Below are 24498 nucleotides of genomic sequence, written 5' to 3'. Positions count from 1 at the left end.
TAATATATATATGAAATTCTAATACCCCACACTCAGCCTCCCACTTGAAAACTCAATTTTTAAAAGCTAATGGTTTGAATTTAAATTAATCTAAAATATCACTAACATTCTGGGTCTGATTTTAAAAAGGTTAATATTTACCATAACTTTAAACTTTCATGATTCAGATACGAAATGCCATTTTAAACAACTTTCCATTATACTTTTATCATCAAATTTGTTTTGTCTCTTGGTATTCTTTGTTGAAAGCTAAACCAAGGTAGGCTCATTTTTAACCTGTTGAAGGCCACCTCTTATCTTACTGCATTTTGACAGTTTTTCATAGTTAGACAATGCTAGTTCATGTGTATCATGTAGGTAACATTGTGCTCACTCCATAGAGTTAGGAGTCAGCACTGATTGGCAGAAATGCAAAATAACTAAAATTAGGGACAGTCTGCAGAGGCTTATATATATGGTAATTAAAAAGGTAAAAAGTGTATTAATATAACAGCGTTGGTTATGCAAAACTACTAGGGAATGGGTAATAAAGGGATTATCTATATTTGTAAACAATAAAAATGTGGAGTAAACTATCCCATTAAAGGGATGACAAACATTTAAACAGAAAAAATAAAATCACTTTGATCTATAGCAATGCCAGGCAAATGTTTTTCAATGACAGACCTGATTGAAAACTCATTGTTTTACTAACCTTTTTAAATTTGCAGACTGCTAATCTCCTTCCTCACTTTTTCAGTCCCTGCAGCCTATATTATAAGATATATCCATGGCGCAACAGATTTGTTGCAGAGCGCATTAATGATTTCCTGCTTGCAACAAGATCGTCAGTATATATACACAGCAATATGCCGATATTAAAGGAACATTTACTGACCCTTTAATTTGTCATTGCTTCAATTTATCAATCTGAGCTCATTGAGTTACTTTACAGGCTTCATGCATGCTGTTTAAAGGGACAGCGAACACCTTGTGTAAACGCCTTGTAATTTTAAGATATTTCTGTTGTCATCTATAGAATAACATATCAGTCAAGCCTATATTTTTTATGATTAAAAGGAGTGGATATGTAAGAGTTTTTTTTGAAAATTCAGACTTAAGCTGTATACCAAAATACATTCTAAACTCCCAACGTGTGATAAAGAATATATAAGTAGAAAAAACAAGAATAAGCGTTCAAAAGCGAGATGTCTGATGGTATCACAGATAAACTAAAATATGCTTCAGGTTAACATATGTTTATTTGAAAACAGGGAATACTAAAACATGTTTAAGGTGAACATATGTTCATAAAACACATAAAGGATGATGGCATCTGATAACATACAGAAAAATTCAATAAAATATTATACGGCATACAGTATCTCACAAAAGTGAGTACACCCCTCACATTTTTGTAAATATTTTATATCTTTTCATGTGCCAACACTGAAGAAATGACATGTCGCTACAATGTAAAGTAGTGAGTGTACAGCCTGTATAACAGTGTAAATTTGCTGTCCCCTCAAAATAACTCAACACACAGCCATTAATGTCTAAACCGTTAGCAATAAAAGTGAGTACACCCTAAGTTGAAATCTCCAAATTGGGCCCAATTAGCCATTTTCCCTCCCCATTTCATGTGACTCGTTAGTGTGAATGGGGAGCAGGTGTGATAAATATTTTGTTATCGCTCTCACACTCTCTCATACTGGTCACTGGAAGTTCAACATGGCACCTCATGGCAAAGATCTCTCTGAGGATATGAAAAAAAGAATTGTTGCTCTACATAAAGATGGCCTAGGCTATAAGAAGATTGCCAAGACCCTGAAACTGAGCTGCAGCACGGTGGGCAAGACCATACAGCGGTTTCACAGGACAAGTTCCACTCAGAACAGGCCTTGCCACGGTCGACCAAAGAAGTTGAGGGCATGTGCTCAGCATCATATCCAGAGGTTGTCTTTGGGAAATAGAAGCATGAGTGCTGCCAGCATTGCTGAAGAGGTTGAAGGGGTGGGGGTTAGCCTGTCAGTGCTCAGACCATATGCTGCACACTGCATCAAATTGGTCTGCATGGCTGTCGTCCCAGAAGGAAGTTTCTTCTAAAGATGAAGCACAAGAAAGCCCGCAAACAGTTTGCTGAAGACAAGCAGACTAAGTCAGCCCGACATTTCATAGATAATCATAAAGGATATTTGTCCACTTTTAAATGGAATGCTATAGAGCTTATTAAGAATCCACCTAGTGGTGGAGACAAGTGGTCCATTTTGGCCAGACAGGAGGTGTACTGGATCAATAAGCTAGGCCCCTTGACCCCCGCTGGCTTTAACTCAGCAAACAATATTATTAACTTTTGGGAATGAGTTTGTTTAGTGCTAATCATAGTTAGATATATTCAGGAGTCCTTTTGGCTATCTATGTTAGAGAACATTCATGAAATCTGATTAAATATAATCAAATTAATTCATTGATTACGCTATACCAAGAGTGATTATTACTTTGTGTCCAATAATGTGAATTATAGCACATAATTCTGTGTAGATCAGCACCTGATCTTAACTTAAATTGTGATTACAGGCATTTCATTAATTGTCTATATCAAAATATGTATCCACATGTTAATAAGAATCTATAGTGGTTCTCTACTGTCATTATTATTATCATTATTACCATATAATATATGGTAATAATGATATCGACGTTTGTAAACATGGTGATTCAATTGTTAGATTTCAGATGTGTCATCTGTATAGCAATATTGTAATATTCTTATTAATAGCTGATACGTTGAGTGTCACATTTAGGTCAGACAAAATCAATATGTTTAGAAATGGATTATAAGACTTACTGCATAACATGTATGTTACGGATATGTGGCTTTTCTATGTTAGTAATAAGGAGGCTTTATACTAAGTATTAACTACAAGTAGCAAGTATAATGGGCATGATTTTAATTAACCAATCATGAAAGGGTTAGCCAATTAAATAGTTGTTGCATTTATCATCACATAAGGTCTATGATTACGGCAAAGTACCGCCGAAACGCATAAGTCTGTGATCTTACTTGCTACTTCAGTATCTTCTGTATGCTGCACTGCTGTTATTTTTTATCATTATTTTGAATCCAATAAAGATTGAACATTTTCTTTTTACTACAAGGGTCTTTGTTTTTTTCCTGGAACCCTGTTTTTTTTACATTTGATGAAGGATTGAGGAGCTCCTTCTTTCCCACCTTAAGGACCCTTCGTGATGCGGATCCTATAGCCTGTACAATAGATGCAGGTTCCAGCTGTGGGAGCAATGCGATGAGAGAGAGGTCACAAAATTGCAGACAGTTATTACAAGAGTGGAAGGAGCGGATCATTGATGTCATCTGGAGGCGCCATGTACACATGCTGAAGTTGTAGCGGGAGTGGCGAAGGCTCCTGAAGTGTAAAAGCAGCCTGGTATGAGCTAAGGTCGGTGGATCGATGAGCGAGGGGTCAAGGAGGTAATGAAGCACGGCACCCTACAGGTCCCGACAGAGGTCTAGCTCGTCCTCAAAGTGGTGAGTCGAGCTGTAAATCCGTAAAATAAGTGTTTGCCAGAACATTGTATTGTGCCGCATATCCTGTATATTCTCTATCCCCTGTTGTATCAAGTTTATGGAAGGCTGGAATCTACTAATGGGCTACATTATTACATTATATGAGAGTGGCTCTATACACTTGCCTTATTAATGGTGGTGGGAGTGTCATGGTCTGGGCCTGCATGAGTGCTGTCAGCACTGGGTACCAATAGTTCATTGAGGGAACCATGAATGCCAACATGTACTGTGACATACTGAAGCAGAGCATGATGCCCTCCCTTCGGAGACTGGGCCGCAGGACAGTATTCCAACATGATTACGACCCCAAACACTTCTCCAAGACGACCACTGCTTTGCTAAAGAAGCTGAGGGTAAAGGTGATGGACTGGCCAAGCATGTCTCCAAACCTTTAACCCTATTGAGCATCTGTGGGGCATCCTCAAACGAAAGGTGGGGGAGGGCAAGGTCTCTAACATCCACCAGCTCCGTGATATTGTCATGGAGTAGTGGAAGAGGACTTCAGTGGCAACCTGTGAAGCTCTGGTGAACTCCATGTCCAAGAGGGTTAAGGCAGTGCTGGAAAATAATGGTGCAATATTTAGAAATATATATAAACTGGCACTACACGGATGTGAAGTAAGATAAAGAATCCATAGATTCCGGTGCTACCCCTTGTTAACAATTATAATACACAAAAAAGGAAAGAAAAGATAGGGGCTATTGCAGCACTCATTCTTACTTGAATTGGTATTGAGTTAGTTAAAACAAACTATACTTTATTTGAATATATTTAAAAAATATGGGGTAAATGCCCCTACCGTTTACCACACCTACTACCAAACAGTGATTAAACTAAAAACAAGCCCACAGTCACTTCTCTGTTTCCTGGCCGATAGCAGGATACGTCGGCATCAGGTGGCTGAAGTGACTGAAATGGCAAGATTAAAAGTATATGGAGCAAACGCGTTTCGGCTACGACCTAGCCTTTCTCAATGCTGTATTTTACACTGACATTTGGTAAAACCCGAGGCTACCGGATGCGCGGACTTTAATACTCATTGGAAAGCCCCAGTTAGCCAATCACGTCGATTACAGGAAGAACGCCCCGTTATTATCCAATGGTTGTACACGGGGAACAACGCCTACTAACCCGACTGTGTTGTTTGGCTCTAGGGACTAAATGATATGCCGCGCATGCTCAGTGTTCCGCTGCTAGCGTGTAAAAAGTAATTCCATGTAATAACACTGCTAATTTAGAAATACGAATTTATACATTATACGGACAAAGTTTTATCCAAACAAGGAAGATCTTACATTTCTAAGAAATGTTTACCATACGCTATAGGGTTTATATTTCAATGGTTCATATCAATTCACAATCTAACGGTACTTACTGGAGTAGAAGAGTATAAAAGTTTTAAAGACTATGGAAATACCATTATTAACAACCCTTTAAAATTGCCTGCATTATATTTACCATTATGTAAATATTGCCATACTGGCATGATTTAAGATTATGATATGGATATCCAACAAAAAGTAAAATATGTTGTCCACTTATACCTCACTTTTGTCTGTCATATTTATAAAATCACATCCAGCATGCCTGAACATATAACGGTAATGCAGTGTATATGTGATTTAGGATTAAGTTATAATTGTCCAATAGTCAGAGTTACAGTTCTTCTTTATGAAGTATCACTACCATTTAGAAGGATCGATTACCATGAACCCACAAAAATTACCCTATAGATGGAAATTACATTATCTGGATTATGATCTATATTGCGTAAATGCATAAATATATAATATTTCTTCTGGGTCCCAATCTTTAAATATATAATGTTAACTCAAGATCTTTAATTTACTAGATCTAAAATATATATCCATTATACAACGATTGGGACATAGGAGCGGACTAATAGTCCAAGGATGTATATGCTCATTAAAATAACAGTATTCCTATAACTTTAATGAAGTGATACAAGCTCACCAAATTATAGAATTGAATACAGTAGGCTATGTTATTAACTACATGGAATAAACTCTTTGCCAGTTGTAGCAGATCAGATATACACCCAGTAATTGTTATACTCATTCATGCCATGGGGCATGACAGTATTAAGATTGAAAACCCATTTGGTTTCCATCTGTAACAATTTATCCTCCGTGTTACCCCCTCTTATTCCGGGCTTCAATTTTTCAAGACCCCAACATTTTAAGGCACTGGTTTTCCCATTATGATAGCGGAGAAAATGCCTGGCAACACTAGTAATTTGTTTGGATTTGTCTACATCTCTTTGGGCTGTTCTAATATTGCTAAGGTGTTCAGTTATGCGTGTGCCCATGCTCCTTGTAGTCATTCCAATGTAATATAAATTACAGCTACAGGATATACAGTAGATAACATTAGTACTCTGACAATTTATGTGTTGTTTAATATTCCAGGTTTTTCCAAATCTGTCAACTATTTTTTGTTTTTTAACCATGTGTTGACATACTGAGCAGTGTCCACATGCAATAGAGCCTTCATATATAGGCAATTTTTTAGCATTTCTGTCATAATGGCTACTGACCAGTGTATCCTTAATATTCCTAGCTCGCCTATATGTTACTAGAGGTTTCTCTGTTATTAACGGTTTAAGCAGTTCATCTCCAGTTAGGACATGCCAATGTTTGGTCAGAATTTTAGTAATTTGATCGCTGTGTGCGGAATAAGTAGTAATACACCTTAGGGGGGTATTATTCTCCTTAATCTTAGGGGTAAGTAGTTCTCCCCTATCTTTCTGTAACGCTCTGTTATATGCTCTCGCAAGCAGTTTTTTTGAATAGCCTCTTTCAAGTAACCTTTGTCTAAGTTCTCTAGCAGCTATTTTGAAATTTTCAACGGTGCTACAATTTCTCCTTAAACGTATATATTCTCCCATAGGTAGTCCTCTAATAGTAGCAGGATGGTGATAGCTACTAGCATGCAAAATATTATTAGTGGAAGTGGGTTTCCTATACGCTTCTGTAGCAATAGAGCTATCAGTATTTCGAATTGTTATATCCAAAAATTCCACTTTGGATTTTTGTATGTTAGATGTGAGATATAGTCCAAATGGATTATCATTTAGAATATTAATGAAGTTATGCAAGAGATTCTCAGGACCATTCCATATAAATAGAATATCATCTATATATCTGGACCAGTGGGAGATGTGTTGAGTAAGGTGTTTTAGATTATCATTGAACACCACAGTTTCCTCCCACCAGCCCAGATATATATTAGCGTAGGTTGGGGCACATGCAGTGCCCATCGCTGTCCCACAGGTCTGTAAATAAAATTTGTCATCGAATACGAAAAAATTATGGGTTAAGATAAACTCTATCATATTCAATAGAAATTGTTTGACCTCCTCACTCATACTGGCATTTTGATTAAGATAGTATGATACCGCTCTACACCCCCACTGTGTTTGTATACTAGTGTAGAGCGATTCAACGTCACAAGTTACCAGTACTGAGTTACTGTCAATATTGATCTCATTAATTTTATTCAACAGATGCATAGTATCCCTGGTGTACGATGGGAGTGATTCTACAATATATCTCAATCTTGCGTCTATGTATTTGCTGGCCTTTTCAGTAAGGGAGCCTATTCCAGACACAATTGGTCTGCCTGGTGGCTTGCATGTGTCCTTATGTATCTTTGGCAACAAATACAAAGTGGCTGTTTTTGGTTCTTTTACTTCCAGAAAATTCAATTCCTTCTGATCTATAACACCATCGTTAAATGCTGAGCGAATAAGTGTATTATAGCTGTTGAGAAACATCTCTGTAGGGTTACATAAAAGTGATTTATAATTAGAAGAATTATTAAGCTGACGTAGTGCTTCCTCTCTATACATAACATCTGGCCAAATAACAATGTTACCGCCTTTATCACTGCTTTTTATTTGTATACCTTTCATATTTTTCAATTGTGTCAGGGCTATAGCTTCTTCATTAGATAAGTTGTGATCAATAGCACCACTGTTATCCTGTATGTCTAAAATATCTTGGCATACTAAATTAAGAAAGGTCAGTGTGTTATGCGATGTATGGTTTGGAGGTACAAATTTGGACTTGGCTTTTAAAATTGTTCGCCAACCAATATCCTCTTGGTCTGGATTGCAGCTAATAGCTTCATCTAATAATGCAATAAGATCATTAATGGCAGCCTGATCATTAGCATTAAGAGTTTTACCAAATGTCAGTGTAAAATACAGCATTGAGAAAGGCTAGGTCGTAGCCGAAACGCGTTTGCTCCATATACTTTTAATCTTGCCATTTCAGTCACTTCAGCCACCTGATGCCGACGTATCCTGCTATCGGCCAGGAAACAGAGAAGTGACTGTGGGCTTGTTTTTAGGAAAATAATGGTGGCCACACAAAATATTGACACTTTGGGCCCAATTTGAACATTTCCACTTAGGGGTGTACTTACTTTTGTTGCCAACAGTTTAGACATTAATGGCTGTGTGTTGAGTTATTTTGAGGGGACAGCAAATGTACACTGTTATACAGGCTGTACACTCACTACTTTACATTGTAGCAAAGTATAATTTCTTCAATGAAAAGATATAATAAAATATTTACAAAAATGTGAGGGGTGTACTCAATTTTGAGAGATACTGTAAATTGTTCTAAAGTGCATAGTAAGAAAGATTTCCTGAAATGTTCCAAATAATATAAAAAAAGTATTTGCAAAAATGCCAGTAAAGGACCTTGTTTTGTACTTTACCAAGCCACGATGTAGCCAGTATATTGTGGAAAAGTTTACGGAGTGAAGAACGTACTTGTGGTTTTCTGGGGTCATATGACCTATAAGCTTCAATGGGAAAATCCAGTTAACCTATAAGGCTCCAGTGACGTAAAATTCTTTAACAAAAAAGGAGGGGCCCAAAGGCACTACTGAGGAGTAAAAGGGATTTGATTAATCCTTGAGATTCTATAATTATTTGCTCGTCTTAAGACTATGGATTAATATTACATCCTAGGTCTGTGCTATCAAGACAAGCTAGTAATATATAGTTTTTTTCTTATTAGAGGAAATAGTAATATAATCTGGTATTACCAGTTCTGCCGTTCAATCCTGATTTAAGTTATCATTAGTTCCTGTGGTTTTAAATGTATTGTTTTTCCATTATTTTAATGCCCTAATAAAAGTTAAATTTTAATATATTTTTCCCTGGTATATCTGCCACTTGCTGCTCAGTTAATTCATACAAGGGATTTTTGAGTGCTACCTATGTGTACATTTTTTGGTGGTTCAATACCTCCTTTTGTTAAAATGTAAAATTCTTTGTCCGAGCAGTGAAGGTTAAAGGGACATTATACACTCATTTTTTCTTTGCATAAAGGTTTTGTTGATGATCTATTTATATAGCCCATAAAGTTTTTTTTTTTTTAAATAAATGTATAGTTTTGCTTATTTTTAAATAACATTGCTCTGATTTTCAGACTCCTAACCAAGCCCCAAGGTTTTATGTGAATACCGTCAGCTACCTTCTCCAGCTTGCTCCAGTTTGTGTAAAGGGTCTTTTCATATGCAAAAGAAGGGGGAGTGGGGAGTGTCTTATTTCCCACTTGCAGTGGGCTTTCCAGCTACCTTTTCAACAGAGCCAAACTGACAGCTTCTAAGTAAGTTTTTAAACAGTTTTATACTGGATTTTTATATCAGTATCTGTGCATCTTATTCTTTATAGTAGTGTCTATTACATGCAGTTATATGAAAATGAGTGTATACTGTCCCTTTAATCATTGACTTCCTCAGTTAGAGATTTTAATTCAAAAGTTGCAACTGATATTGTTTAGGCTTTAATTTGATACTATGTGAGCGCCAAAATGGTTACATGTATTTTTCAGACTACTCGTTATATATCACAAAGTAGTCTGTACATCCGTTCTGCCCACTGTTTCTAAAGCCCTTTGTGAGATCAAGCAAAGTCTACGCCTTTCAGCTGTGGCACCAGCCTATATCAAGATAATCACTATTTTCGTGGGTTCTCTATAAATAGCTTGCTTGTTTTCCATATCCGGTTGATTGGTGTGTGTACCTGATTACACTCCTTGCTACTTTGATGAAACATCACTCTGCAGGTGTATTGTCTTAATTGAGGGCTTCTTATTAACCCTTTGTAGTATTTTCCTTGCCATTTTTGTCATTCCGAGTTTAAAAAAAGAATGTGATACAAAAGTTTGAACATACATATATACATATTATTATGTGATTTGCTAAAAGTATATACAAGGAATAAAATAGAGAAAGGAACTAAATATAGGGTTAAAGAAAATCACTAAATCCTGAGAGCATATGTATATATGCACACACGTTAAATCAATATTAGCATCTATGTGCTCTCTTTCACACACACATGTATAAACATATGAGCACCTGGATTGAATGATTTTCTTTAATCACAGTCAAACTTGCAACAACAGCTTTTACCTTGGAAGCTCACAACCAAAAGTATTAAAAATATCATCTTATTTAAGAGACACAGGAGATTTTATCAAAAAGGTAAAAGAGATATATTTCCCTTTAGACAAATTTATTTTGTTTACTATGGACATCAAGAGTTTATACACATCTATCAAGCATGCAACTGGCATTCAGATCATAAAACAAGTACTTGTTGAAAATGGATACTCGAGTCTAGTGCACAAAGATTTTATTGAAGAATTGTTGCGCCTAATTTTATATTGGAACTACTTCCTATTTCAGGATGACTGGTACATCCAGGTCAGGGGTACAGCCATGGGATCCAACGTCGCCCCATCATACGCCAATTTGTTTATGAATTGTATAGAAGAAAAAATAGTCTATTGTAATAAATATTTTCTACAATATGGCGCCACATGGTGGCGCTATATAGACAATATATTTGGCGTATGGTGGGGTGATGAAGGATCTCTATTAAGGTTTGTAAATACATTCATTTCCAAAGTAAAGGGCCTAGAATTTTCGTTAACATAAAGTGAAACTTCAGTGTAATTTTTGGACACAACAGTTTATAAGAGAGGTAGCACAATACAATTCGATCTATATACAAAAGAAACAGACAAAAACACTTTAACTTATGATAGCTTTCACTCCAGGAAATTAATATATTCTCTCCCTAAAAGTCAATTATAATGTGTTAAGCAAATAGTGAGTGAGCAAGAAAATTTGGAAAAGAGATTAAAAGAAATGGAATGTAAATTTATTAAAAGGGGCTATCCAAAACCATTAATAGATGCACATTTAGAACCCTTAGATAACAAACCGAAAATGGGAGCTAAAGATAAGAAGGATAGGATATGTTTCTCACAATATGGGACACACAGTGAGAACATAGCCAAAATAGTATGTAAACATTGGCACATATTGAGTGATTGTAACAAAACTGTAAAATACTTTGAAAGTCCACCTTTAACGGTTTATAGGCGAGTTAAAAATCTAAGAGACCATTTAGTAAAATCAGATATAGGCCCAGAAAGTGTAGCAACAAAGACATATATCCATAATAGAACAAATGTAGGCCTTGGATGCATAAGCTGTATGTCTATTATAAAAGGCAAAGAATTCACACATCCTAGAAGTGGCAAAAAGTATCAATCACTTAATCACATGCAAATCCACATACATCATATATATGATAAAATGTCCTTGTTCTTTAATTTACATAGGGGAATCTACACACAAAGCACGAGAGCGCATAAGTTAACACAGATAGTATATAAGAAGTGAGGATTTAAAGGCACCAGTAGCTAACCACTCTCTTCTGCAGGGTCACCAAATACAACAGCTAAGATGGCAAATCATAGATACTGTGAAACCACAAAGAAATGGGACAGATAGGGAAAAGCTGCTGAAACAGAAAGAAATGTATTGGATATATGAGCTTGATGCCATGTATCCTAAGGGTCTCAATAGAGACTATGACTGGTCGGTTTTGTAAAATTGTAGTAGGCCTGATACGGAATGTAGTAATCCATGAGTTTTTTAAGTTAACTGTATATAGATACAATTTTAACTTTTTTCTTTTTCTAGAGTAATGAATTTGTTACAAACATTTGTATAGAAAATGTAACTCATTATTGTGGAATTCATTATGTAACGGTTTATTACTACCAGTAGGTGGCAATAACAGAGTGTAAAATGTAAATGATTGCCTGAATGGCGCGAAATAGAGTGTATTTAAGATGAGTAACATTCTGTTTTTAAACATGCAAGATGAAGAGCTTGTCTCAAAACGTTGCATTATTTTTTGTACCAAGTTGATTAAATAAAGACATTTTTTTTAATACTGGGCTGTGGACTTCAAATTGAACTTTACTATGTTGGGGGTATTGGCAGATACTCTGTTTAAATCGGCACTTTAAGCTTCCAAGGTAAAAGCTGCTGTTGCAAGTTTGACTGTGAGTCAGGAAATACAGCACAGAACCAACAGGAATCAGCTAGCTATAACAGATAACAAATTGCTAATGCTAGGCATGTCATTTTTCTGCTCTTGATAACAGTTAATTATATTCTTTACATTGTCATTGCTCTGCTTTATGGTATCATTTAAAATTGTTACGTTGATATTTATGGTATCAAGCTTCTCATTTACTAGTTCATTCATGTTTGTTTGAAACAGACCTCTTTAGCATACTCATGGAACATATCTTCTTGGTTTTCTTCCTCTCCGTTGCAACAAATTGCCATGCTGTTGTAAAAAAATAATGTTTGCTCTTCCACATTAATTATTTCATTAACTTTTTAATGATGAATTAAAGGTTCTAAAGAGCTGCGGATTGAGAGAGGTCCAAAAATATAGTGAATGTGTAGTGTGTACCTCAAAGCTTTATGGACAGATGGATCCTCCATTAGCTCTGATGGTGGTGTTGGATTTATTGGCACATTAGCAACATCTTCAACACTGATATTCTGTTTCTAGTTTTCTAATAGAAGTTTATTCCATGAATCAACCAACTCTTGGTCAGAGTGTTATGTGGGCAGGAGTCATGTACATGGTAAGAGGTGTGAAATGGTTAACAAAGCCATGTAACTGGCCAGATGCAATATGGAAAAGCGATCCATGCATTCGGTTAAATATTGAAGTGGTGAAAGGGGCCATGGGCCTATTGATATGGGAATGGAGCAATGTACCTGGTCAGTGGTGTGATGTGGGTAAGGAATTCAACCATATGGTCGAAGGTGTGATATGGGGAAGGCAGCCATGTTTCTGGTTAAACAGTGATGTGAGGAAAGGGGCATCCTCTAGTAATCGGCAAATTACATGAAAAAGTTATTTTAATAAAATAAAAAGGCAACACACGCACACACGTGGACTCCATTAACCTATTTAACCCACTATAAAACATTAAGGGCTAGACTACAAGTGGAGTGCTAAGGTTAGCACTAGGAGGCATATTTATCAAGCTCCGAACGGAGCTTGATGCCCTGTGTTTCTAAAGACCGCTGTTTCATAACCTGTCCTCCTGCTGTGAGGCGGCGGACAGAAATCAACCGGATCGAATACGATCGGGTTGATTGACACCCCCTGCTAGCGGCCCATTGGCCGCGAATCTGCAGGGGGCGGTATTGCACCAGCAGTTCACAAGAACTACTGGTGCAATGATAAATGCCATAGTTACTTATCCAAAAAGATTTCCAGCCTCCAAATAAAATAAAAAACCTTTATTCACACAGGGTCCATAATAAAAACAACGTTTCAGACCAGCAATTGTTTCTTAGTCATGTCAGGACATGACTAAGAATCAATTGCTGGTTTGAAACGTTGTTTGTATTATGGACCCTGTGTGAATAAAGTTTTTTTATTTTATTTGGATGCTGGAAATCTTTTTGGATAAGTAAATATGGTATTGGGGTTTAGCTAACCCTATTTCCGTGCCCCAGAACTTTAATTGAGGTGCTGTCTTCCCCTGTGAATTGACGGCAATGATAAATGCCGACAGCGTATGCTGTCGGCATTTATCGATGTGCGGCAGACATGATCCGCAATATCGGATCATGTCCATCCGCACAATAATAAATATGCCCCTAGGAGTGTAAATGTGATTGTGAGATTGCGGTGTTCTTTATGTTAAAATCCATATTACAAGTGGTGCTCATTTCAAATTACTGAAAATTAGTTTGCGCAAACTTGTGATCATTTTCTCTCCCCATATTTTCTATGGGTAGCGTAGAGCGCTACTATGCGCTTGTATTACAAGTTGAAATTTAATGTGATTGTGCAAACGTAATCGCATTTACCACTCAAACTTTGTCCGTATGAAACAGTTTCACTAAAATACACAACAAAACCCTAAACCGCCATCCCCACATCACAAACTACCTCTTTACACTATTAACCCCTAAACCACCACACCCATCACCGCAAAGTAAGCTTCTACACTATTAACCCCTAAATCGCTAGCCCCCTCACCACAAAGTAAAACACTACACTATTAACCCCTAAACCGCCAGCCCCCCTGAAAAGTAAAACACTAACATCTAAACCCCATAACACTTCCTAACTTAAATCAAAATAAACTAACCCTACATTTACCAAAAAAATAAAAACTTACCTGTGAAATTAAAAAAACACCTAACATTACTATGAAAATAAAAAAAAACACATTACTTTTAAAATAAAAAATCATAACAAAAAAATTATATTACTTTAAAAATAAAAACCATACCATTACTAAAAGAATAAAGCTGACATTACCAAAAATAACAAAGTCAAACATTACAAAAAATAAAAAAAAGATTTATGCCTATTCTAATACCCCAAAAAAAATTAAAAATATGCTAAATCTAAACTACAAATAGCCCTTAAAAAAAGGGCCTTTTTTAGGGTATTGCCCTAAAGTGTTCCAGCTTTTTTTCACACAAAAAACCCTACAACCTTCTAACATTAAGCCCCACACCCCAAAATAAAAACAGATTTTCTATGGATTAAGGTCTGGAGACTGGCTAGGCCACTCCAGGACCTTAATGTGCTTCTTCTTGAGCCACTCCTTTGTTGCCTTAGCCTGTGTTTTGGGTCATTGTCATGCTGGAATACCCATCCACGGCCCATTTTCAATGCCCTGGCTGAGGGAATGAGGTTCTCACCCACGATTTGACGGTACATGGCCCCGTCTATTGTCCCTTTGATGCAGTGAAGTTGTCATGCCCCCTTAGCAGAACAACACCCCTAAAGCATAATGTTTCCACCTCCATGTTTGACTGTGGGGATGGTGTTCTTGGGGTCATAGGCAGCATTCCTCCTCCTCCAAACACGACAAGTTCAGTTGATGCCAAAGAGCTCAATTTTGGTCTCATCTGACCACAACATTTTCACCCAATTCTCCCCTGAATCATTCAGATGTTCATTGGCAAACTTCAGACGGGCCTGTACGTGTGCTTTCTTAAGCAGGGCGACCTTGCGGGTGCTGCAGGATTTCAGTCCATCACAGCATAGTGTGTAATCAATTGTTTTCTTGGCGACTATGGTCCCTGCTGCCTTGAGATCATTGACAAGATCCTCCCGTGTAGTTCTGGGCTGATTCCTCACCGTTCTCATAATCATTGAAACCCCAAGAGGTGAGATCTTGCATGGAGCCCCAGACCAAGGGAGATTGACAGTTATTTTGTTTATGTCATTTGCAAAAAACCGCACCAACTATTGTCACTTTCTAACCAAGCTGCTTGGCGATGGTCTTGTAGCCCATTCCAGCCTTGTGTAAGTCGAAAATCTTGTCCCTGACATCCTTGGACAGCTCTTTGGTCTTGGCCATGGTGAAGAGTTTGGAATCTGATTGATTGCTTCTGTGGACAGGTGTCTTTTATACAGGTAACACAATGAGATTAGGAGCACTCCCTTTAAGAGAGTGCTCCTAATATCAGCTCCTTACCTGTATAAAAGACACCTGGGAGCCAGAAATCTTGCTGATTGATAGGGGATCAAATACTTATTTCACTCATTAAAATGGAAATCAATTTATAACTTTTTTGAAATGTGTTTTCTGGAGTTTTTTGGTGTTATTCTGTCTCTCACTGTTCAAATAAACCTACCATTAAAATTATAGACTGATCATTTTTTTGTCAGTGGGCAAATGTACAAAATCAGCAGGGGATCAAATATTTTTTTCCCTCACTGTATATATATATATATATGTAGATTTATGTGTTTATATGTGTAAATATGTATGTGCAAATATACATACATAGATACCAATGTATACACTAAGATATATATATATATATATATATATATATATATATATATATATATAGAGAGAGAGAGAGAGAGAGAGAGAGAGAGAAATGAAATGGTCCTGTGCTGACCGAGAAACGCGTTGCAAAACAAATAAAGAAAGTCCTGTTTTAAAACCACGACCCGGCTTACGCGGCAGCTTTATTTCCAATTTGGGATACACTCACGAGCATTTGCTGGTACAGCAGGTCCAATTTGAATACGGACTGAGATCTGAGACCAGTTACTGGGATACCGCTCCAATCTTCAGTGTACACAGCCAGCTTCCAGTTGGTGAAGATCGATGCTGAAATATTCTGACGCCGCAATCCAGATACCACGGGTCTCATCATCGGGACCCCCAGCGTACTGACTGCTGGTTTGAACGTCAGTCTGCCTATTAGCATCTTATTCGCTTAAGATGCCACTCTCCTTGTGAGTAGTTTCTTTTACATTTTTATTATTTCGTTGCTGATACAAATTAGACTGTGGCGCCCCTTGTCTTTTGCTTTATTTTAGACACTCGAACCATTACACCGTGGGATACAAGTGGAGCTTGCCGAACATTCAAGTATATTTTTTACACATGAGACTTTTATCTGAGATTTTCATCTAACACTTGAGACTTTTATGATACATACTGAGTTTATGTTAAAACTGTTTTATCACAGTATTTTTCACAGCTTATTGTATGCAATCTTAATAATCTATTTTGGGACACTATTATCACCTTTCACTTATTGAATTCACCAATATTGAATTTATTAATATTTTGTTGGAGATATCGCATCATCATAATTTTTTTGAACATTTTAGTTTTTAGTCACTCGTTTTATTTTTCATTTTTACAGTTTTTTTTACAGCAAAAGTGTACAAGGTAGATTACCTCAATAAGTGTAATACATCTAATGAGTATCCATTTTTAACTAGTCATTTTTTAATTTAACATATATACGCACATCCTCTTAGTCATTCCATTGGGAATTACTTTTACATATATAATTTGAAGCCTTTCCCAGTTAAATACCTTGAAACATGCAATTTTCTTTTTTGCAATGTTCTTCACATAGGTAATAAAAAATTATATTTTTATTTTAAAATACATATACTGTATATATATATATATATATATATATATATATATATATATATATATATATATATAAGAGTGTAAGTGGATATTTACTTTGAACACTCTTTCGCCAGTTAGTCTTAATGAAAAGTTGGATATGGCTAGTTTCATCTAAAAATGCCCCTTTCTATTATAATATTCATGTATATTAGAGTATTTGGATGTTATTACAATGAATAGCTCTCTAACATCATTACTTGCTCCCTGAGTTTCTAATTTTAGTTTCAATTTTAATTAAAGACTACTTATTTCATTCTTTTGCTTATCTTTTGTTTTTCATTTTACATTTTTTTTTTTTTTTTTATTTGCAATTGTGAACGTCATTAACTAATTTGAATTATTATGTCTCATCAACTTTTTTGCTAGTTACTTCCTTCTTCTTTAGAATTAGTTAGGTTTGGTATGTATGTTACACATTGTTTAGCATCAAGATTAAGGTACATAATTGGTTAAAACTGGGAGGAGTCTTTGTGGATATATTCCCTCCCAGCAGGGCTAAGATCCATCCGCCCTGAGGAAGCCCCGTCTATAATTTGGCATTGTGGGTGAAACGATCAGGATCGTAGGCATTGGATCACAGACGCACATGTGACCAACCAGGAAGTAAGCACACAGTCCTATCACGCTGCAGTCTCAGCGTGCAGCATTCAACTGGCTCAGCAAACTGTTTCATGGGACTCAATTACAAGGCAGTATTTCAGGAGGCAACCGGTAACAAACAGCGGACCTCAATTGTGGACACCTCCAGAATCAGATAAGTGCATGCTTATGGCTTAACATAAGAATATAGCTGCTTTCACTTGCAATATGGGGGGTTAGCCTGGACTGACTCCCACTGCTCATTTGGCTTGTTTGCTGTTTTCACACAACATCTTCAGCAATAAGAAGTACTATGCTTTACTAACACATATGCAGCTTTGGCAGCACTTATCCCATTTTGCATACCTTGGACTTATGCTAAGTTTGGCTGAAAACAATACCGCTATATGTGGAAAATCATCCTGGTGTGATTTGGTTGTTTCCTTCAGCAATACACTCTTGTGACAATTTTATCTCAATATATGCAGGCATCTCTATGTAAACTGCTGTGTCTCTATGTAACTGCTGTACTGAGGCAATCCATTATGGAGGATGTATTACTATGTTCCACTATCTATCTTATTGCTAATAACCATTGCAATAGTTATTCTTCATACTTGTATGTAACTCACTATCTATCTTATTGCTAATAACCATTGCAATAGCTATTCTTCATACTTGTATGTAATTCTTTGTAATTGTTGCTATACTGCCATTATTGTTGTTCCTGAAATCTTTACAAAGCACCTATCACTGCTTAGATCCCTAAATATTTACCTGTCCGGTAATTATCCCTTGTATTGACTTGGGTACCGTGTACAGCTTGGGTGTAGCAGTGTACTAGGTGTCTTTGGATTGTATTTTTGCCAATATTATGATTATGATGTGCACATCTTCAGGGTTTTAATTGGCCACATGTACTATATTGTTTGTTCAACATACTTTACTTTGTGTTGCTAACATATAGCCGAGGCCAGCGCACAACTGGCCGATTGCTATGTTTGGACAGTTAGGATTTACTTCTTTCTGTACTATTAATAAATTATGTTTTGTTCTCTGTGATTGTACTGGTCAGAGATTCATTCCATTTGTTTAATTTAGCTACACTTTTGAGCAATTTTTTATAAAAAAGAGTGCTTGATTCCCTATCTATACAGGGCCTTAAGACATTTTTGATGGTCCTTGTTCGCCTCTTGTAGTTTGTTGAAGAATAATTTGTTATAGGGTCTGCACCACATTAAAATTATAATCTAGCATAACATTAATGTTTTCTAAATTTTGATAAAAAAATTTTTTTGGAAAAAGACACATTTATAGTAGCCATTTGTCCTGTACCCTTTTTGGTTTTATATATATATATATATATATATATATATATATATATATATATATATATATATATATATATATATATATATATATATATATAAATAATCAACATAAAGAGGAATTTAGGTGCCCTCCTATTCCATATTATCAAAGAGAGAAAAAGTTGGAAGATAGATTGGTTAGTGCTGATGTGGGAGCAGAAAATAAGAAAGATTGTATCCTTGCTTAAATTGTGCCCATTGTAATTCATTATTAAGGTGAAATATTTAACACATACTTGTGGAAGGAGAAATACTCTGATGAATGGTTATTGTACTTGTCAGACAAATTATGTAGAGTACTTACTAAAGTACCTATGTGTTATGTAGGTGAGACGACACATGGGGCCGATTTATCATTGTGCGGGCGGACATCGATAAATGCCGACAACATACGCTATTGGCATTTATCATTGCACAAGCATTTCTCGTGAAATGCATGTGCAATGCCGCCCCTGCACATTTGCCGCCAATCGGCCGCTAGCAGAGGTTGTCAATCATCCTGATCGTATCCGAAAGGGATGATTGCTGTCTGCAGCCTCAGAGGTGACGGACGAGTTAAGGAGCAGCGGTCTTAAGACCACTGCTTCTTAACTTCAGTTTCAGGGGAACTTGAAACTATGGGGGTAGATTGCATCATCCGCTGCTTGATAAATCTACCCCATACAGCGAATTTCCAACCAGTTGCAAAACATTTTGTAGAAATGGGCCATTCAATGGCGTATTCAGATTATTTATCATATACCCAAATTGAGGAGGAGGTAACAGAGAATTATTGCTCAATAAAAAAGGAAACTTTGCATACAAAATAATTGAATAGAGACTATGAGCTACATTTGTTTTTTATAAAGTAGTTTTTGTTGATATTTGTTAATATATGAGTAGGATTTTTACTTGGTGAAAAAGTAATGATAATACTGTACACTAGAGGGAGTGGTAAAAAGTGTAATGAGTATACAAAGGATATAGCGAGCTGATACATATGGATATGACCACTAGGTTGCATTGTAAAAGGATAAATGTGAGGTTAATTAATTACATATGTGACCTGTTTATTATCAAATTTATATAAATGTGATATGTGCTACGTTGTACGCAGCATAATTAAGGGCTGTTTGTAGCATAAAAATGTTTTATCTTTGGAAACAACGCCCCAATAAAGACTTTGTGCTTTTATGCAGTTTTACTGGTACAAACCATTTCTCTGATGCTTGTTTTTTTGGCGTTGTGGGGGGGAGGGGTTGTTGGGGGTATGTGGATGCATCTGGCACACCGTTTCATTTATTAATTATAATTTGGTACTATCCTACTACTAATTGTATGTCATAATTCAGTTCCTCCTGTTCCACTGTAAAGGGCAGCTATAACAGACATGCTGGGAGTTAGAATAATATATCCTCATTGGCTAAACCAGAGACTGGGGAAACCTGCTCAATAATTCACTTTTTCCCTTACTGCATTGCATAAAAGGATCATCTACTACTCCTGGAACGTTTGTCCTGCTGCTGAGAGACAACCATCTGATTCTTGGTAACCTCAGATCCTCTCCCAATCATACAACTAGGCTTGGAGCCAAACAATGTCAGTTTAGCACCTACACCTTCAGTACCCCTCATTATCCTCTTGACCTTTATGGGTGGACACAGATGACACTTACTGCTATTAATGCTGCTGCTGCTACAAGTTCTGGTACTGTTGGGCCCTGCATATCTCCTGAAGAAAATAGGATTGCCTGCTACAACAGATGCTGAAGATGGCCCTGCTGCTGCCGCTCCTCTAGATGTTTGAGTTAGAACAGTATGCAATCACCTTTAAAATTATATTTCACTCTCTGAAGTAGATGCAACAGTGCTTGTCCCACTTCCGCTTATTATAAAAGTAGAAGCAGACAGCATTGGTAGTGATGGTCCTGGTGATAGTGGTACTACTGGTGGTGGTAGCTGGAAACATAGGACCCTCTGATTGATTAACAATTTTATTACAGAATAATAAAACATCTACTAGTTTGTTGTTGGGCTCTCTGAAAAACAAAAAGGGGATTTATGTGATTTGTGTACTATGTGTTTTGGTGTGAACTTTGAAATATTACAATAAACACCTACCAAAGATAAAGGAAAGGCAAGAGCCAACTAGTAAGTATAATGTCCCACTACAATAAATAAATTGCACAAATTATAGCAGTAGGACTATATCTTAGCCATATGCTAACCACCGATAAATTATTATTATTTATTTTAGACCCAAATTAAAAGTTATAATGCAATGGTGCTAGATGACAAAGCAGAGCCTATAGAGCAAAAGGAGCCCATGGTGCCACCACAACAATAAAAAAAAATATTTACACGGTACTATTATGTGTAAAATTATACTACTAACAGTATAGGCAACCTGCATACATTGTGTGCAATAGCCAGCCACTGAGAAATGTTCGCTTTTATTTATCTTAGACCCAAGTAAAAAGGTAACATTTTACCAGCCAGATACATGAACGTTAAAGCTTTGATGCAACAGTAAAGATACACCTCCAGTTAGGGAAAGAAAACAGGATATGGGTGAAGGGAGAGGGGTCTGGTTGTGAAAAATAGGAAGGGGACACTTTTTTCTTATCCAGTCCCCATTTCAAATGAGAGATACCTGCAAAGCCACAGACTGTTTTTTTTTGCTTCCGCTACTGCGGAAAAAGTTTCTACCCTTATATCCTCCTCTCACTACCTTTCTTCTTGATCATATCCCCTCACAATTACTGCCCTCCCTCTCTCCTACTCTTACTCCTATACTCACACATATTTTTAATCTCTCCCTCAGCACTGGTATATTTCCCTCATGCCTTAAATAAGCACTAATTACACCTATCTTAAAAAAAATCTTCTCTTGATCCATCATCCCCAGCCAACTACCGCCCTATTTCCCAACTCCCCCTCAATTCAAAACTTCTGGAAAGGCTCATATATAAACGTTTATGATATTTCCTCACACTAAACTCCCTCCTTGATCCATTACACTCTGGATTTCCCCCACAACACTCCACAGAAACTGCAATTATTAATGTTACTAATTACCTAATTACAGCAAAATCTAAAGGCCACTTTTCTTTGTTAATCCTTCTTGATCTGTCTGCAGCCTTTAAAACTGTTGACCACACTCTCTTGCGCCAAACCCTCCAATATTTTGGTATCTGTGACACAGCTCTCTCGTGGCTCTGCCCTTACCTGTCTAATCAGACCTTTAGTGTTACCTTTTCTGGCACATCCTCTGACCCTTTACCACTTTCTGTTGGGGTATCACAATGCTCTATACTTGGTCCCCTTCTCTTCTCAAAGTATACATCATCCTTAGGTTCCTTAATACAGACCCATTGGTTTCAATACCATTTGTATGCTGATGATACTCAAATCTACATCTCTGCACCAGACCTATTCCTTTCCTTACTAACTTGTGTCACTAACTAACTTTCATATATTTCATCCTGGATGTCCTCTCACTACCTTAAAGGGACAGTCTACACCAGAATTGTTATTGTTTAAAAAGATAGATAATCCCTTTATTACCCATTCCCTAGTTTTGCACAACCAACACAGTTATATAAAAACACTTTTTACCTCTGTGATTACCTTGTATCTAAGCCTCTGCAAACTGCCCGCTTATTTCAGTTCTTTTGACAGACATCCATTTTAGCCAGAGCTGGCTCACCTGAACTCCACGTGCATGAGCACAGTGTTATCCATATGACACACATGAACTAACACCCTCTAGTGGTGAAAAACTGTCAAAAGGGCTTAGAAATTAGCATATACCTCCTAGGTTTAGCTTTCAACTAAGAATACCAAGAGAACAAAGCAAAATTAGTGATAAAAGTAAATTGGAAAATTGTTTAAAATTACATTCTCTAGCTGAATGAAAGTTTATTTTGGGCTAGACTGTCCCTTTAAGCTAAATCTCTCAAAAACTGAGCTCCTTATCCCCCCCCTTCTTCCAAATACCTACCCCCAACTTTCTCTAACTGTTGATAACAACATCATTACCCCAACCCCACATGCCTGATGACTTAGAGTCACACGGCACAGATCTCTCTTTCACTGCCCACATCCAGTGTTTGGTCAATTCTTGCTGCCTCTACCTTAAAAACATCTCCAAAATTCACCATTTCCTCAAACAAGACACAACTAACATTTTAATCCACTCTCTAATTTCCCGCCTTGACTATTGCAACTCTATCCTCTCTGGCCTCCCTAACTGCCATCTATCTCCCTTACAATCTATAATAAATGCCTCTGCCAGGCTGATCTTCCTTACACGTCGCTCCTCATCTGCTGAACCTCTCTGCCAGTCTTTTCACTGGCTTCCTCTAAAATTCTAATCCTGACTCTAACTTTTAAAGCTCTCAATAACACTGCTCCACCCTATATCTTCGACCTTCTCTCCAAATACTCACCCTCCCATCCCTTTCGCTCTGCACATGACCTCCTTCACTACTCCTCTCTTGTTACCTCCTCACATTCCCGTCTACAAGACTTCTCCAGACTGGCCCCTATTTTGTGGAACTCTCTGCCTCGCTCTACATGACTCTCCCCTAGTTTTCAAACTTTAAAGACTTTACTATTTAGGGATGCATATAATATACTCTAACATTTTCATATCTTAGTTCCACTCCTCCTTTAGTTATCCCCTTGAACCCCCTTAGCATGTAAGCCTACGAGCCCAGCTGCTTTGTAGATCACTTTCATGAGAGATGATTTACAACAGTGAAACTCTTGGCAGGGCCCTCTATACCTTTGTCTCTCATAACTGTCACCTTGCATATTAGACCCATGTCTTTACCGCTGTGGAAACTATTGGCGGTCTTACAAATTAACTGATTATAATAATAACCCTAAGACTTACATACGTTGACCTTTTCTGAGCTATTATTAAAAAAATGATGAAAGTAACAAGATACAGTGTCCTTATGGCATTTGTCCCCGTGCATATGTATATATTTATTTCGCCACATGTCAAAGGAAAGGAGTTTAGGGCCTATCAATGAGATGGTTTTTATTATAGATAGAAGAATGTCTTGGGGCAGCGAAGCTAAGATGCTCTGTAAACCTTAAAAACAAAAGTTCTGGGGCACGATAAAGTTAGAGTCTCTCCTTGTGCTGCTGCAGGTACGGGACACCAAGACTTAACACAGATGTAGTTCACCTTGCTCACTGCTGTGATGTGCATAGGATCAAGTGTGCAAAAGTTGGGAACACAAGATACATGTTAAGGCACTAGCTCTCAGTCAATACCCCTTATGATTTCATAAGAACCAAAGAACAAAACCTATATACCCATTGTAAAGCTCTCATGAAAGCTGCAGCTGCCGCCATGCTACTCCTAGTGCAGGGGAGGTGACATGCTCAGGTTTTATAAGATCTCAAGGAGATGAGGAATGGATGGCATAAGAGTCTTCCCGTGCTGAATTGGCTCCCACATTTCAGTGGCACATTAGCATTTGTTGAAGTAGATCTGGGTTCATCGGATATGTAGGTGCATGCTAAAAATGAACAATTGCTCCTTTGATTAAGGTCTCCTCCCCTCCTTTGAGGGCAAGAGCTACACTTAGCTTTGGTATCTTCAGGGAGAGGTTACGGCTACACAGAAACCTAAAAATGTAAA

Source organism: Bombina bombina, chromosome 1 (assembly GCF_027579735.1).
Source record: "Bombina bombina isolate aBomBom1 chromosome 1, aBomBom1.pri, whole genome shotgun sequence".
In the NCBI taxonomy this organism is placed as follows: domain Eukaryota; kingdom Metazoa; phylum Chordata; class Amphibia; order Anura; family Bombinatoridae; genus Bombina; species Bombina bombina.
The sequence above is the reverse complement of the archived record's forward strand: the minus strand, read 5'-3'. Positions refer to the sequence as shown.